Here is a 15,982-nt window from a genome sequence, read left to right on the forward strand (position 1 = left end):
GGTGAGTGTGCACGTGCGCTGGATAGAGACATGGCCCATTCCATTTTAATTGAAAGACGAAGTTTAATCCAAATGAAGTTTCAGTTACGAAAGAACATGTTGAATATTCACCAAATAAGAAAGCAAAAATGCAGAATTAAAATGTAACAATTAAAATATATTTTTGTATATCTCTATTTATGTTAAATATAGATATAGATAGAGATAATTTGTGATTTAAGATAATTTCATCTTTTTATAAATAAATAAATAAATGAAATCTAAAATCTATTATAATATTGAAGACGCAAAAGGAAACTATAAAACTTTATTGTTTTGAATATTAGAAATATCAGAATATTAGAATATTAGCTTGAAATATTACAATTAAACTAAAGAAAATGTGTTTCTCAATATTTTAATCAATAAATTATTATGCAAGAAAGATATTTGATTAAAAATATATTTTTTTGAAAATTAATATCACAAATGTATAATTATTAACAATGATAATAATAATTCATTATTTTATCAACTATTTTTAATTTTTTAATGAATTTTAATAAATCATAAATTTTATGTTTTTAAAATAATCTTTAAAAATAAATTTAATTTAAAATTAATTTTATTGCAAAATTATAGGAATTATAAAAATTATTCTTTGGCAACTTTTTAACAGATAAATATAAAATGTACAACAAATAATATATATTAATGAAATTATATCAATTTAATTTTTTTCAAATAATTTTCAATAATTTCATTAAATAAAAAATATATTCATATATATATAAAATATATTTCTTGTGTAAAGTGAGAATGTTTCACATTCAATATGTAGATATTTATTTTAGATTAGATATAATTATAATATATATTATTATATTAATATATATATATAATTATAATATATATATTTTAATTTGAATCTATGAATAATATATTAGTTAGATACTTACCTATATATTATGGATCAGTGAATTGATGTTAAATAAGACTCAAGCTTGTGATGTTAAGTTAAAATATCTTCGAAATATCACTACACTTCGTATATCACTATAGTTTGTTGCAATTTCTTCATAATGATATATACACTGGTTCACATCTCTTTGATATCGTAGCGCGGGAATTGTTAACCTTTCATTCGAGGTAGTGTTCGTTTTACCGGTTATAATATAATAAGGACCAGTTTTTCATTCGCGCGAATTGGCCTGTATTTTCCTTAAAGGAAGCGTCATTATGGCCACATTTCGTATGTCTTAATTGGATACGATGGTTCTTGAATTCAGACAGATAATAAGCTTGGTCAATTGTCGAAAGTTGGTGTGGCTTTTCTTCGCCTGCCGCGTTTCCTTTCGTTTACGTAACGACATTGTGTCTCATTTTTGGCGCCCTCTTGTGAAACATTATAGATTCGCAATTATTTTCAGAAACGACCACTAGGGTGTGTAATTTTCGTTGTAAATCGCACGAGAAAATTATACTGTACGGTGTCTCTACACTTGTTCGCACATTAACATATGATTGTCTTAATTCCTGATTTGGTAATCGAAATTATATACATAGTTTCAAAATGATAGTTTAAATATTTCATTTATATATTGCTAATTTTTTTTAATATCGAGATGTAAATGTAACTTGAAGAAGATTATTTTTTTTAAAAATGCTAGTTGACTGTTTATGTGATCTATGTTAATCTATTTAAGAAACTCGGATTTTAATTTTTCTAGAAATGATTGAATGTTACAAAACGATAAAAGCTCATAGAATTTTACTATCTTCCTTAAACTTTCAATCAATATATGATTATCAAAGGTAAGTATAAATTTTTCGCCATTGATAATAATTATATATATATGTAATCTTAACCTAAAATAATTACCTATTTTTATATTAATTTTTAAAAGTTATTGAAACAAGTTTTTATTACTGATAATTGTTATTCTTAACCTAAAATAATTTCAATCATCTATAATATTGGTAATCAAGTTTTTCATCATGGATAATGATTAAATCAAATCAATTTTGATTATAACAGTTGTACCCTGTATTTTTGAATAACGAATACAAAAATATCTTCGGTGTTCTATATCGAAATATCGAAGTAACTGTACACTCGAATGAATATCGTATCAAGCAACATGGCTCAAAATTATGGAAATTGGACGGCGTGTTACAAACGAGCGTTGCGAACGAGCGACAGACCACGCCAGCTATCATTTGCCATTCCACGCGATTATACGGGCCGAAAACGCGAAGCATCGTTTCACGAAGACGTCTACTTAAGTGATTTCACTTCCAATTAACCGAGTATCGGCATCTACGTTGATTATGTCGCATTGACCACTGCTACATTGATTGACGCGATCGTGATAAACCTGCATTTCATTCGACATTCGGATTCTTGCGGAAATTTTTTTTAATCGATTGCGTCTGCGTATAACATATATCGTATTGTCTCTAACCGTTGTTATCGATCAAAAAGTGAATTAATTGCATTGCGGTTTTTGTGACAGATTTTCGTGATCGATATTCATTTGAAACGAGAAAAGATGAATCTTGAGTGAGAAGTTGACTGAATATATTTAGCCAATAATGTGATTTAATTCTTTAAATTTAATCTTATTTAAACCACTTTACTTCATACTGTACCAAAAGATTGAACAAAAGACAAATTCTAACATCTTTGCATTCACAAATAATTTTTTATGTATATTTTTCAATATTGAAAGAATTATATAAAATAGAAGCGATAAAGAATGACATGTAACGAGAAACAAATTTCAATGCTTCATTCAATTCATATAACCTTATTTTTGGTATTTTTTCATCAAATTGTTTCTTTTCTTTTTTTTTTTACTTCAAATTTGAATTTCATGTCATAGCGATTGTATTAGGTTTATTAAAAAATTTAATCATAAAACAATATTTTTATTTTATTTATTTTTCTATTTTCTTTGTATACTTTATAAATATACTTTATAAGTATACTTTCTTTGTATCATTTATAAGAAAAATATTAGCTAGATGATTAGAATATCCTACAATATATATATCATTAAAATATAGGTTATCAAAATAAATTATTTCATTAAATAATAGAAAAATTGCTAATCTATAAAAATAGCTTAATTAAAAATCAAAACGTAACAATATGAATCAAATCATCTAAATCACGTATATGCAATCAAATATCAAAACGATAAATGAGTATAAAGCCGAAAAAAGAAATATAGCATTAAAATTCTCGTTTTGAAACATCGATTGATGAGGAGGCCAAAAATGAAGAGCAACTGAGAGCTTTCCCTAAAGATATGATCATGATAAGAAGAAATTGTGGAAAAAAGAACGGCAATAAAAAAAAATCGGATTGAAACGTGTAAGTATACCAGAAAAACGAAGACGGAAGCAGATTACGTATAGCCAACTGCATGCATGCGCTTTCAAGTTGCACCTGACCATTCAGCTTCTTTTCCAGGCACGAGAACAGATATCCGTGCCATTTCGATCGAGAGTTCATTAATGAGATGCTACCATTCGCTGTCTCGATCTCTAATGAGAGGTTTTCCTTTACCGTTTCAGGGCCAACAGATTGAGATCTGTTTGTTGTGCATATATCGACCTGAATGCATATGTTCCGATATCAGTCAGATCCTATGCATACATAACCTCGAAGAAAAATTATGTTACGCTTCGATGTCATTTCTTTCTGATCTAATAATATATTTCAAGACAAAAAGTTTTATGTAAGTATATATTTTTATTGAATACTCTTTTTTTATTGAATACTCAGTATTTAAAAAGATTATAAAACTTTATTGTATATATAATGAATTTTATGATACTTATATTTATTAAATAAATTTCTATAAAAGATTTACAGATTTTATGCAGCAAGTTCTAAAGCAAGTTTCTTTACAAATATGAATGAGATATATTATTAATTCTGATTGAATTATATTAGACTTGACAATTTCATTAAGGAAAATTTGTACTATATAATCAAAAGAATTGAATTTAAAAAAGTCGAAAATGTATACTCCATTTGTATACTCGTAAAATATAACAGGTTCGTATCTGTAATTTTGCACGACTCCATTCACGAAAACAAGCAAGGGACTTTTACGACTTCATTCATTGCCCGAGGATCCCTTGAACTGATCCAACAGCCGATGGAAGACGAGTCGTATTTTTACACCCTTCGCTTAACCCTGAAGTGCCTTCTATTTTTACACCCGAACGATTATATACTCTTGAACATTCAATTGTAAACGGATAACAAGGGTGTAATTTCACTCTAAGAATTGCATCGAAACCCTTTACCACTGTTTTCTCTCTCTTTAATTATGTTCAAGACAAACGCCGCCAAAATGATTGGCTTCGATCGATATTCATTTTGCTTGAATTCATTTGTTGATGATAAGATTTTAATATTTATTTTAAGCATTGAATGAATGATATTATCATAATTATATCCTTACAGATTTATTTATTTATTTCATTTTTCATATTTTTTTTTGTAATTTTTTATTTTCACACATTTGATGTACACATTTTTATTAAAAATTGAACATTTTTTTAATAATTTCTTTGATTTGTACAATTTTAAGATTAATTTTAAATTCTTTTTTTTTATTTAATATGATTATTTAATATATTTTAAATGATAAAAAAAATTTTTGTTTTTTATTTAATAAAAATTATATAATTATATATAAAATATTTGAAACGTTAAAAGAAAAAATATGTATATCATATAATATATCTTTGTGTATATCTTTTAAAAATTCTTCAAATCTATGATAAGTAAATTTTAACTGATTCACTAATAATAAAAATAATTAATTTATTAGATAATTTTTTTCTTTCAAAAATAATAGATAAAAAGCATATTTTAGAAATTTATTTAATTCGAAGCACGTGTCATATCTTCGAGAGATTCTTTCCTGAATCGAATTTTTGTTAAAGTGGAGGAGTATAAGTTCTTTATAAAACGAATGTAGTGGGGTCAGCATTTACGAAAGAATCAGCTGTTCCTCGGGATGCTTCCTGAACAAGCGGCCAAAAATGACCCGCCCCTTTAAATCTCTGTGCAACACCGTAAAGCATCAGATGGTTCGAAGATATGAGACTCGCTCGAACGACCACCAAACTAAAATACTTTTAAGCTTCACCGTTATAAAATTCACAAACATGTTTTTTCCTCTTTCTTTCTTTTTTTTTCCAGATTCCTGCCAGTTATTCGTCTACTTTTTAATATGAACGACCGTGTTTCTCGTCCAGAACGAGTTTTATTTTGTACATTTTTTCTGATTTTATGGGTCGAAGAAATCTTCGGTAGTTCTGGTAACGATGATTTTAATTACTTTTTATTTTACATACTTTTATTAGATTAAATTTCGATTGAATTGATTCGGTTATTTTGATGTGATTAATATTTATTATTATTAATATTTATTATTAATTCTTTAAATGAAATTTAAAAAAGGGATCCAAGATAATGTCTATCTTTTTTCGTTTATTATATGATTAATATTAATAAAGTATTCTAAAATAAAAACAATAAAACTAAATTATTTGCTTTAAAAAAAACATTAAAAAATAAGTGTGAAATAGTGTGCAGAATATTTGATTTAAATATAATGTCAATTATATATTATCATCAATTATCATTAATTATATATCAATTATATATTAATAGAATCAAATATTTAATGGAATATTATTTCTGATACTTCATTTAATTATAATTTGAAATATATTTCATGACAAAAAATTACATCATATATATTCTATATATATAGAATATCTATTAACATCTTAATATATTTTTAATCTAAATAATTGATAGAAGTTTAATTATCTTTTATTGCTACATATCGTACATACAATCATCAAAGAACGAAAAGATATCCATAAAATCTTGGGTCAGATATAAGCATTTAATTACACATGATAGTGTCAAAAATTGTATATTAATTAATTTTTTATAGATTGAATATAATGATTTTAAAGAACAAGATCAAAAACGAATTAATCAAAACAAAATGAAAGAAAGAATACTTTGAAAAAAAAAAAAAAAATAAATGCGATCATCTCGATCGACAAAGTATTTCAGAAGGTTGGATCACAGTAGTCGAAGCCACGCGTATTACGAGAAGGGGAGGCGGTTATAGAGGAGCTGAGGAAAAAAGAAAGAAGGAGGATGGACTGGTCCCGTAATTGAATGTGCCGAGGTGTATGATTTCGTCGATTTATCCTGAGGCGCGAGCGAGCCGCGGCTAATTTAAGCTAAATGCCCGCCAGTAAACGCAGCCGTGGCCTGATAAGTTCCCTTGATTTAAACGGTTCCGAGACACGGTCAGAAGCATCGACTCTCTGTACTTTCGCGTCGTTAAGGAAACTAATTAAACGGCAGGGCCACCGTCGATGAGCTTCTCTCTTTTCTCCCTATCCGCGTTTCATCCCCACGCGTATGCAAAGAAACCGCTAAAGCGACAAGGCGAATGAAGGGAAAAAACGAACAGGTATAACCCCGAGTGTATACTTAGCCACGGTTATTCTATATCTAATTATCGTCTTACGCGGTCTATTATCGACGATTATTAAGGATCACGCGCCTCGATCATCGACAATCGATTGCCTCGAGACATATAAATCTGCGAGAACGGCTGGGTGCAAGCTTGTTATCAAAATCTATTATGTTTTCCGTAATTTGAACGGCGTCCCGATCGTTCCGTTTTAATTGCGACCCGATGGTAGAAGGATCGTGATTAGGGAGGGAGCGAATGTTCTCTTTTCTACGAAGAAATTGCTCCCTTGTCGTTCACCGGATAAGATTTCTTGATTTAAGAGACTCGTAATTAAATAGTAGCCCGCCTATCATCATCGCTACCGTTTGTCGTTTCGTGACTGTGAGTTAGTTTGGTTTTTTCTGATTATTTTTTCATTCCAAGATGAGAGCTTCTCCTGTTACTTTTTTAACTTGTTTCTGAATTTTTGTTTTAGATCGAGAAATTCCACGAAAATTTTTTAAAAATTATATACTCGTTGAACAGAAGCTTTAGAAATTTCATGATCAAGTAAGATTCAAGGAGATAGTAATGAGATACACGGTTTGTAATAAAATAAAAAAATTTTCTTGCATGCTTTAAATATACTTACATTAATTTCGAAATGAAAATTTTTAAATCTAAAATCAATTTTCTTCATTACATTAGTTTATCCCAAAAATTCTTTTTATTTTATTATTATCTTTTATATTTTTCTCAGAGAAAAGAATAATGATCGAAATGAATGATGCTTCTAAATTTTTATTATTATTTATAAAATTTTATATATAATTTTATATATATTAAATAATTTATCAAAATCTTATTGATATATTCTTAAGAAAATAACTTTTGGGATACTCTAATATAATATTAGATAGAATCAAATATAGTATATTATATTTTTATTTATTTTAAATTCAATTTTCTTTTATTAGATGCCATAATAAAATATAAAAAAAAAAAAAAATGGAACGAGTAAATTTCATGGGAGTGTCACGCAACTGCATAAATTTTCATGCGTCCGGTGTATCAGGAAAGCGTATCCAGGTGATTCTCAGAAGAATTATTAACTGCAGATGCGAATCGAAGAAAGTGTCGCAGATCAAATTTGGTCCCCATTAAAGAGACACCGCTATTCGCGCATACTTTCCTTTTGCGTTATGCCTGTCCATGATCGAATCGGTGAATCAGGTCAGTCATATACTGCTTTCGATCGTGATTTCGATTACAGAATTCTTTGAATTAGTTTAATGATATTGGAAATTAAGAAATTATATCAATTATATATCTATAATTCTATAAGATTATAGAATATATTGAGAATGAGAAGTATCACTTAAAAAAACTTCATAATATTCAATAATTTCTAATAGAATTAATTGTGAAATAATTCGTTCATAAATGATTTTTCGAATAATCGATTAGAAAAAATCAAATTTGTAAATATATCATGAAAAAAAATTAATTAGAAATGATTTTTAAATATAAATGACGAGGCAAAATAAATATATATTTAGTAAAAAAATTTAAAATTTGAAAAATTAGAATTTTAAAACTGAAATAATATAAATTGATAATAGTAAATGGATCAACTATGATACAGTTTTAAAAATTTTTTGATAAGAATGAAAAGTTTTTTAAAATATATAAAATTTTAATACAGAACAGAATATCTGAATATTTGAAATAGTATTCTATTTTAAAATTTCATTCTATTTTTTAAAAACTTTTTTCATGAATTATATGATAAAGAAAGAAAAAAAAATAAAAAAAGGAAAATAAAAAAATGTCATTTGATTAAATATGTTGGAATGTATTTTTAAGATAATCATGATAATCTGATCGAATTACTTTTTTTTTTCGATAGTATTAGTAGACTGCCAGAGGATTCATAATCCTCTTTTATCATTTCTGATTTTTAGCAGTCGATGACTCTTCGTGGCTACGATCAACGTACTTGAAAGCATAAAAAATTACGATTTGATATTCAGTTGTAGATGTAGTAAGATAAATTTTCTAGTATTGATATGTCCATATTTTTTTTGCTATTGATTATAACATATAATATAAGCCCTAATTTTAAAAATTGGTCCAAAACCAATTTTACATACTGCATTTTTATTTTGAGTTTAATTTTTTATTTTATCTTGATATGACGCCTAATAAGAGAAAATTATTATTACAAATAATTGTTTTTTTTAAATATCTAGATCGTATTATTGTTTAATATTTTTAATTAGAAAATTTATATATTAAATTGTTGTAAATTTATATATTAATGTATGTATATTAATGTATATAATATGAAAAATTTTCTTTTTTTATTATTATTAAGAGAAATATAAATTAAAAGAAAAATTTTCAAATTTCTCATTTATTTTAAATAGAAAAATATGATGATTATAATTAATAAATGATAAAAATTTATAATTTATTCACAATTAAAAAATTAAATAATAATATATAATATATAAATAATAAATATTATTTCTACTAATTAATTTTCCATTAATCTATAAAATTTAATTAGATATACTTTTATATATTACTAATCAATAACTTATGATAATGTACAAATAAGAATATAGATCTACAATTATCATCATAAAATATAGGATTAAATTTTACATCATCAAACAACATATCGAATGATAAAAGAAACAATAATCAAACAATTAAATAATGTCCTATTTTCTAAAAAAAAATGTTTTACAAATATAGCTCTTGTTCCTTCATCGAAGCCATTTCTCGAGCTGTGCAAAAGAAGATATCGTGCATATGCAACTCGATTTCATATCGCACTGCAAATTGTCATTGTCTGTGCATACGGTCCATATTTATGATGCAAATACGCCGGTTATTAATGTTGCGAATAAGGCGAGGCAAGGTACGCGGATGTAAATACGACACGCGAGTCCAATACAGTTTTCTTTGGCCGAACCACGTGCCAGACTGCAGAATTACGAAACCGTGCAAGATAACTATATTATAACAAGTTTGTATTTCTGTAACCCTTGCGTAATTGACATCTTTTTTTCTGTGAATTATTTGAGACATTGCAATTTTCATAATTTTTATTTTGTTTATTGATTGAATTGAATAACATTAAGAATTCTTATATATGTTTTTACTTGTAAAAATTATATTAAGTTAGGTTAAATTATCTTAAATAAATTATAATTTTAATCTAATATTTAATGTTTCGTTATGCTTTTGACCCTAGATTTATTATGAGTATAATAAATGATTAAATAAATGAGATATTAAAAAAATCTTAAAAAGCTATATTAAATTTAAATAATAAAATTATGAAAAACTATATAAAAAAATTTTTATTTCAAACATCTTAGTTCTTGCAATTCCTATAATCCTTTTAGAAATTTACAGTTATAAAAATTAAGTTGAGGTATCAGAACAAACCGCAGAAAATATGGCATTATTCTCTCAATGAACATTCAGGAATATTCTTTGAAAATGTAACTTTGTATCAACAGATGTTTCCCGTATGGTGTCGGTCAAAGAAATTTGTTGGTTCCTGTACATTCGTATTTCTTCATTTGAAACATATATATTTTATTATTTTTTCAAAATTTATCTTGTTTGAAATCTTATATCGTTTTTGTTTTTATACTTTTATTCTATTATATTATTTAATAAAATTAAAAATTGAGAACCACCAAAGCAAAATAAATGCACTTTTTTTATATTATTTATATTATTTTTTATTATATATTATATTTTATATAAGTTACATTTCTCGATATCGAGAATTTACAAATCAATTAACTTATCAATATATATTAATTTTTCACATTTTTAATAATTTTTATATCTTTACCTACAACATAATTTTCAATACTTTAAGGTTAATGAAATTTAATATTCGAAATTAAAGTTAATCGTAAATAATTCTTCAATTAATTCTTCAAATAATTCTAAACATGCACATTTCAATCTAATATTAATGATATTAGATTGTACAATTATTTTTTATAGAAGAAATTCAATCTATAATAGTTAAATTACTTTCATTAGTTGAATGCAATAGGTTATGTATAGGTTATAACTAATGCTATAATCAATTATATCGCATTTTTATAATAAGTTATTTAATATTAATCTATAAGATATTTTATAAAACAAAAAAATAATCCTTCATTTCTTAATTTCTAATTTTTATTTCATTATTAATAAATATTGATTTTAGGATGATTTAATCTGTACATCAAATTTTATATAACTATATAAAAAAACTACATACAAAATAAATTTATTTAAATTTAAACATTTTTTTTTACTAACATGATCTATGTTACACAATAGTTCCTAGATAAAATAATCAATTAACAATCTATTAAAATTTACTTACATTTTTATATTCTAAATAACATGAAGATAATCGATGATAGCTTTTGAACAATATATCCAACGAATGATGTATCAAGACATTCTCTTTCAATTACACTCATACATAAATTTCTTTTTATTTCACGTAATTTTGGAAAACGAATAATAGATAGTTCCGGTGTTCTTTTCAACAGGAAAGGTAAAGTGAAAAAACGTGAAGAGTCTGACAAGGAAACTAGATGAAGCAATAGAGATAAAGATGAGGGGTAAAGTGGAGATAAAGCGGAAATCGGGTAACGCTCTCTGTTCAACACCTGGAAGTGACTGCTGGTAAGGATCGGCCTGAAGGTTGAATTACGAGGTAGCGAAGGAGTAGGGGGCACCTGTACGGCAGGTGACCGCTATCCTGCGAAGCATAGCGGAGCTTGAATATTCACGCACAGACCATGTTCCTTTTCTCTCTTTCTTGGCTCGTGTACGATTCCTATCGCCTACGCTTACCAAGCGTTCGCTTTGTTTCTAATTACTGTGTAGCAATACATGTTCCACTCATCCGTAATATTAAATACACTATTTATTAGTTATTATATAAACTGGTATATATAACTGGTATATAGTGATTCAGAACTCGAAAATTTTATTCAAGATTTTTGGAGATTCAATATTTTATTGAAAAAAAAAAGGAATCAAAAAGAAAATATTGAAAAATGATAGTCTAAATTAAAACAAAATTTTAATTGTTAGGTTAAGTTTCAAGATTCAATCTTGAATCTTTCTTTTTGAATTTAGTTAGGTTAAGTTTTGATATTTTAAATCTCTTCGATTAAATTAGATTCTAAAATTTCTGATTTGGTTCAAAATCGATTTCGGATCGATCCGACAATTGAGAGTTAACAATTATTGGTTAAAGCTTTAAAAGTTCTGAAGTTTTTAAACTAATGATATTCGATTATTGCCAAATAGATCCGAAAGTCGAAATCGAATCGAGATTTTGAATAATACGAGATTATCGAGATTTCATTCCATTTTCAATAGAATATTTTTGAATCATATTAATTTTTATTAATTCCGATTCGAAGTTTTTAAAGAAATAAATTGTATTAAAATTTCATTCGTGATATCTGCCATTTCAAAAATTTTAAATCAATGAATAAATTAATAAAGTTAAAAATTTGATTTTTAATTTTTATTGTTTTTTACATTAGATATCTTTTTTTTCATTATTTTTCTTTCAAGTTTATAATAGTAGTAATGATAGTAGTATGAGTGAGGTATAATATTACCTGTGATTAAATGCGGGTAATTATATGTTCAGTCATGGTTAATCGGTGAACATATAAACTGCCACGTTTAAGCTATAGTTTATATTCATTAAAAAAAAAGTTGAATGTGATTCTAAATATGTACTAAAAAAAAATGTAAAAAAAATTAAGCGTCATCATTTTAAAGATTCTTTTGTATTATTTGTAAACAAAAATTTAAATTAGTTCATTAATAACAAAAATAATTAGAGTAGTATGGAATGTTGTTCATCATCATATATTTATTAAAAATTAAAATAGATTTAAAATATATAATATATACATTTTCACTCATTTTTCAATCAATCATTGCAAATTTATTTTCATTTTCAATTACTTATTTTTTTTAATGTTTAATCCTCAATTAAAAATAAAATATAATAAATGATATCGACTCAAGTTCGAAAAATATTTTATATTCATTAATTTGATATCTATCTGTAAAGTATAAAAAAATTTTATGATATATTAATAAAGATAAATCTAATCATTCAAAATGCAATAGGCATTTTTTATTATGATATTTTTTACTATTCTGATTTTCTGTGGTATTTCTATTGTTCTGGCTCAATCTGAGAGCAAATTTTTTCCAAAATTAACGTTCCATCACTATTTACGCGACTGCTGATCGATTCTTATCGGAATTGAATCTTTTCCTCTCCTTCTTTCCCGAAATCGATTAATTGCTCACTCGACGACGAAGGTCGGTCGAGATTGGTGATTCGAGGACGACGAACTCGAGTTCGTCTACCGACTGAGTTCCCACATGTCTATTTCTGATATACCGGGTGTTGAAAGAAAAATAATTAAATATATGTGACAGAAAATTTATTTATAGATGAAATTAAATAAAATTAATAAAAATATAACATTTTTTTCAAGCTCTCTGATTAAAATGTTTTAAAATCTTTTAGATGAAATAATTTTTTTTAAAAAATATATTGTCAATATTAAAATAAATCTCTAAGCTAATCATTTAAGATTACATAATATAAAAAAATTTGAAAATTTTTATTTGAAAGTTTATAAGAAATTAAAAGAAAAATTAAAAAATTTTTATTTGAAATTTTATGAAAATAAGTTTTTAAAATTTTACAAGAAATTTTTGCTTAACTATTTTAGAGATAGAAATTTTCATTTAATTAAAAATCGAAATTCTTTCAAATTATATTTATATTTCATAATATTTATTAACTTGACATCAATTCTTTATATTTATATTATTAAAACTATCAATAAGATTTTATTTTACTAAACAAATATATTGAATATCCACCAAATATACAAAATTTCGAGCAGCAGATCGGTCCTTGAACTATTGCTAACTTGTATCGTTATTTAACGGATTACGCAGGCATAAAGATTTCCGGGCATAAAAAATGAGGAAGCGAGGCGACCAAAAGTGGCGACGAGGCGAATTGTACGCTGATACGCACCTGTCTTGTACCGGAGCCAATCACAACGCTCTAACGAAGGAACAAGCTCTTTTTGCTTCCAGAATTTTTTTTCTCTTTCATTCTCCCTCACTGATCAGACTCTCCGTTTTCTTCTCGCTTTTCGCCCATTCTTTTCAATCGTGCCGCCATCAAATTACCAGTGAGTTCGCACGAAATTCGCAAGAATTGAACGGACTTGGTAATTGCACGCCTTCTAATTAGCAAAGATAAGTCTTTTGCTCTGCTTTTTTTATTTGTATTTTATATTTATTTTATTTAAGTATAAATACTCAATACATTCGTAGAAATGTGTGTTTGAAAATCTTTTCCTCTGAGAAAAAAAACATTTTCCTAAACTGTTATTATCCACTAGGAAATAGTAATGGATTATGTGTTGAACACCTTGATCTTGCGAAAATAAATGATACGATTAATAATAATACATTGACCGTACAAATTCGTTTTTTTTTAGAGAATTTTGTGTTTTGCATGAAAAGATTGGGTTTTCGAGGTGTGTTGTTAAGAGTGTTCTGATTCTTTAATTAGATTGTTATTAAGGTTTCTTAAATTACAAAAAATAGATCGTTTCTGTTTTCTTTTAAACAATAGAAGATATATTTTAAAGAAAAAATATTGAAGAAATGGTTACTGAAATAGTTTTCATAATTATTGATTACTATATATATTATATTATGTAATATCTTGATATATTTATTAATTTTCTAAATATTAATTTATTTTACATTATAATTATTGCTATTTGAAAAGATTTTAGATTTATTTTTGTAAAATAAATAGAATTTATTTTAATTTATTATGCAAGAATATTTACTTATGCAAATTTAAAGATCATTTTTATTTTAAAAAAGAAATTGTTTGATCTTTTTGTAATTAAAATGTAACAAATGCATTGTATGCAATATGTTACCAACAGTATTGACAGATCAAATTGTATAATTTATGTGGCTCATTATTAATCATTAATTATATATAATGTTTTTCACATTTTCTATAATGTATCAACAGCAGTCAGTTCCAAGAAATAATCGAAATTATATCATTTTCTACAATGTGTAATTTATTATTAGAATATAGTGATATGGTAATTTCAAAGAGGAAAATTACGTCAAAACAGATGATATTCAATTGTTAACATGTGTATAATCTTTGTTATTTGTATTTCTATTATGCGAATCTTTGAACAATAACATATATAAGATATAGAATAATGTAATTACAATAATGTACATAATGTTGTATGTACATGTATAATTTTAATTGATAATAATATTAAAAATTATAATAATTTTGATTATAAATAAATTAAAAATATAAATTAAGACTAGATTAAATTAAGAATAATATCTAATAATTTTATTTTAAACTTTTATATAATGAATTTATACAATGATAGAATAAGTCTAATGAAAAATATTATATAGAAATTAATTTTTCTCAACTAACTTTTTCCATAAAAATTATTTACTATTAATGTCTGATTAAAACAATTTTTTTAGAATTAAAAAGAACAGATTGATCAGTCAATTTTATGAATAATGCGTGAACATGAGCACATAGGATAGCTAAAATTTTATGATGCTAATTATGAAGTTGAAAGAGGTTAAGTGGCTATAAGTCGATCGATAATTGAAATGAACAGTTTTTTTAAAAAACTGACATGAATTACAGATTGCCTTTAACCATTTACAAGATAAAATGTTTCGACGAAATTGACGATTAAATTAATGTATAAACCATTATGATTGTTATATATATTTTGAAATATATTCATAGATAATTTTCATGTATATAGTATCATCATATATCAGATAAATTAGGTTAAGTATAAAGTAAATATTGTTACAGAATATCGTTGACACTTCTTAATCAATTATTTTTTCTTAGTTTTAATAAATTCAATAAACTTACCATTCAATCAGATTTTTCTTTTGTAAAAATTAGTTAAATTTGTGAAAATATAAATGAATTATATTAATCAAAATTCAATTTTTTAACAACTAAAATAATTGAAATTCAATTCTTTAACAATATCACTTACAGCAGTAAACACTATATAATTGTGTAATTAATCTTTGATATTGACTATAATAGCGTTACCAACTTAATACGAATGTAATTAATACACACAAGTCTCTGGTAATTCAATCGACAAGGTTACTGCATCTGTACTTTCTATGGCTGCAAAATGCACTACGATGCCTGCGCAAATGCGCCTATGCTCGTATGCGCGTGCGCTCAAGCGGCAATCGGCATGTGTGGCATCAGTGGTGCGCAAGCGTGCAACCAGACACCACGAACAGAGGCCGGCACGCGCCGAAAGCCACCTCGTCGGTTTCTCGGACGG

The 15,982-nt window shown here is 25.8% G+C and overlaps 1 long non-coding RNA gene across 3 annotated transcripts; it reads left to right on the plus strand.

Annotated features, from left to right (window-relative positions):
* The first annotated feature begins 3,087 nt into the window (after positions 1–3,087).
* On the plus strand, positions 3,088–7,487 carry LOC116185046. Of its 3 annotated transcripts, XR_004149766.1 has the most exons (7): positions 3,088–3,358; positions 3,562–3,725; positions 3,855–4,048; positions 5,207–5,325; positions 5,973–6,893; positions 6,988–7,061; positions 7,469–7,487. It is a non-coding gene; the product is annotated as an uncharacterized LOC116185046 (long non-coding RNA). The 3 variants fall into 3 exon arrangements; XR_004149765.1 differs by lacking the exon at positions 7,469–7,487 and having other exon boundaries at positions 6,988–7,200; XR_004149767.1 differs by lacking the exons at positions 3,855–4,048; positions 7,469–7,487 and having other exon boundaries at positions 6,988–7,200.
* Positions 7,488–15,982: the final 8,495 nt, after the last annotated feature.

Source organism: Apis dorsata, unplaced genomic scaffold (assembly GCF_000469605.1).
Source record: "Apis dorsata unplaced genomic scaffold, Apis dorsata 1.3 scaffold_88, whole genome shotgun sequence".
Classification (NCBI taxonomy): Eukaryota; Metazoa; Arthropoda; class Insecta; order Hymenoptera; family Apidae; genus Apis; species Apis dorsata.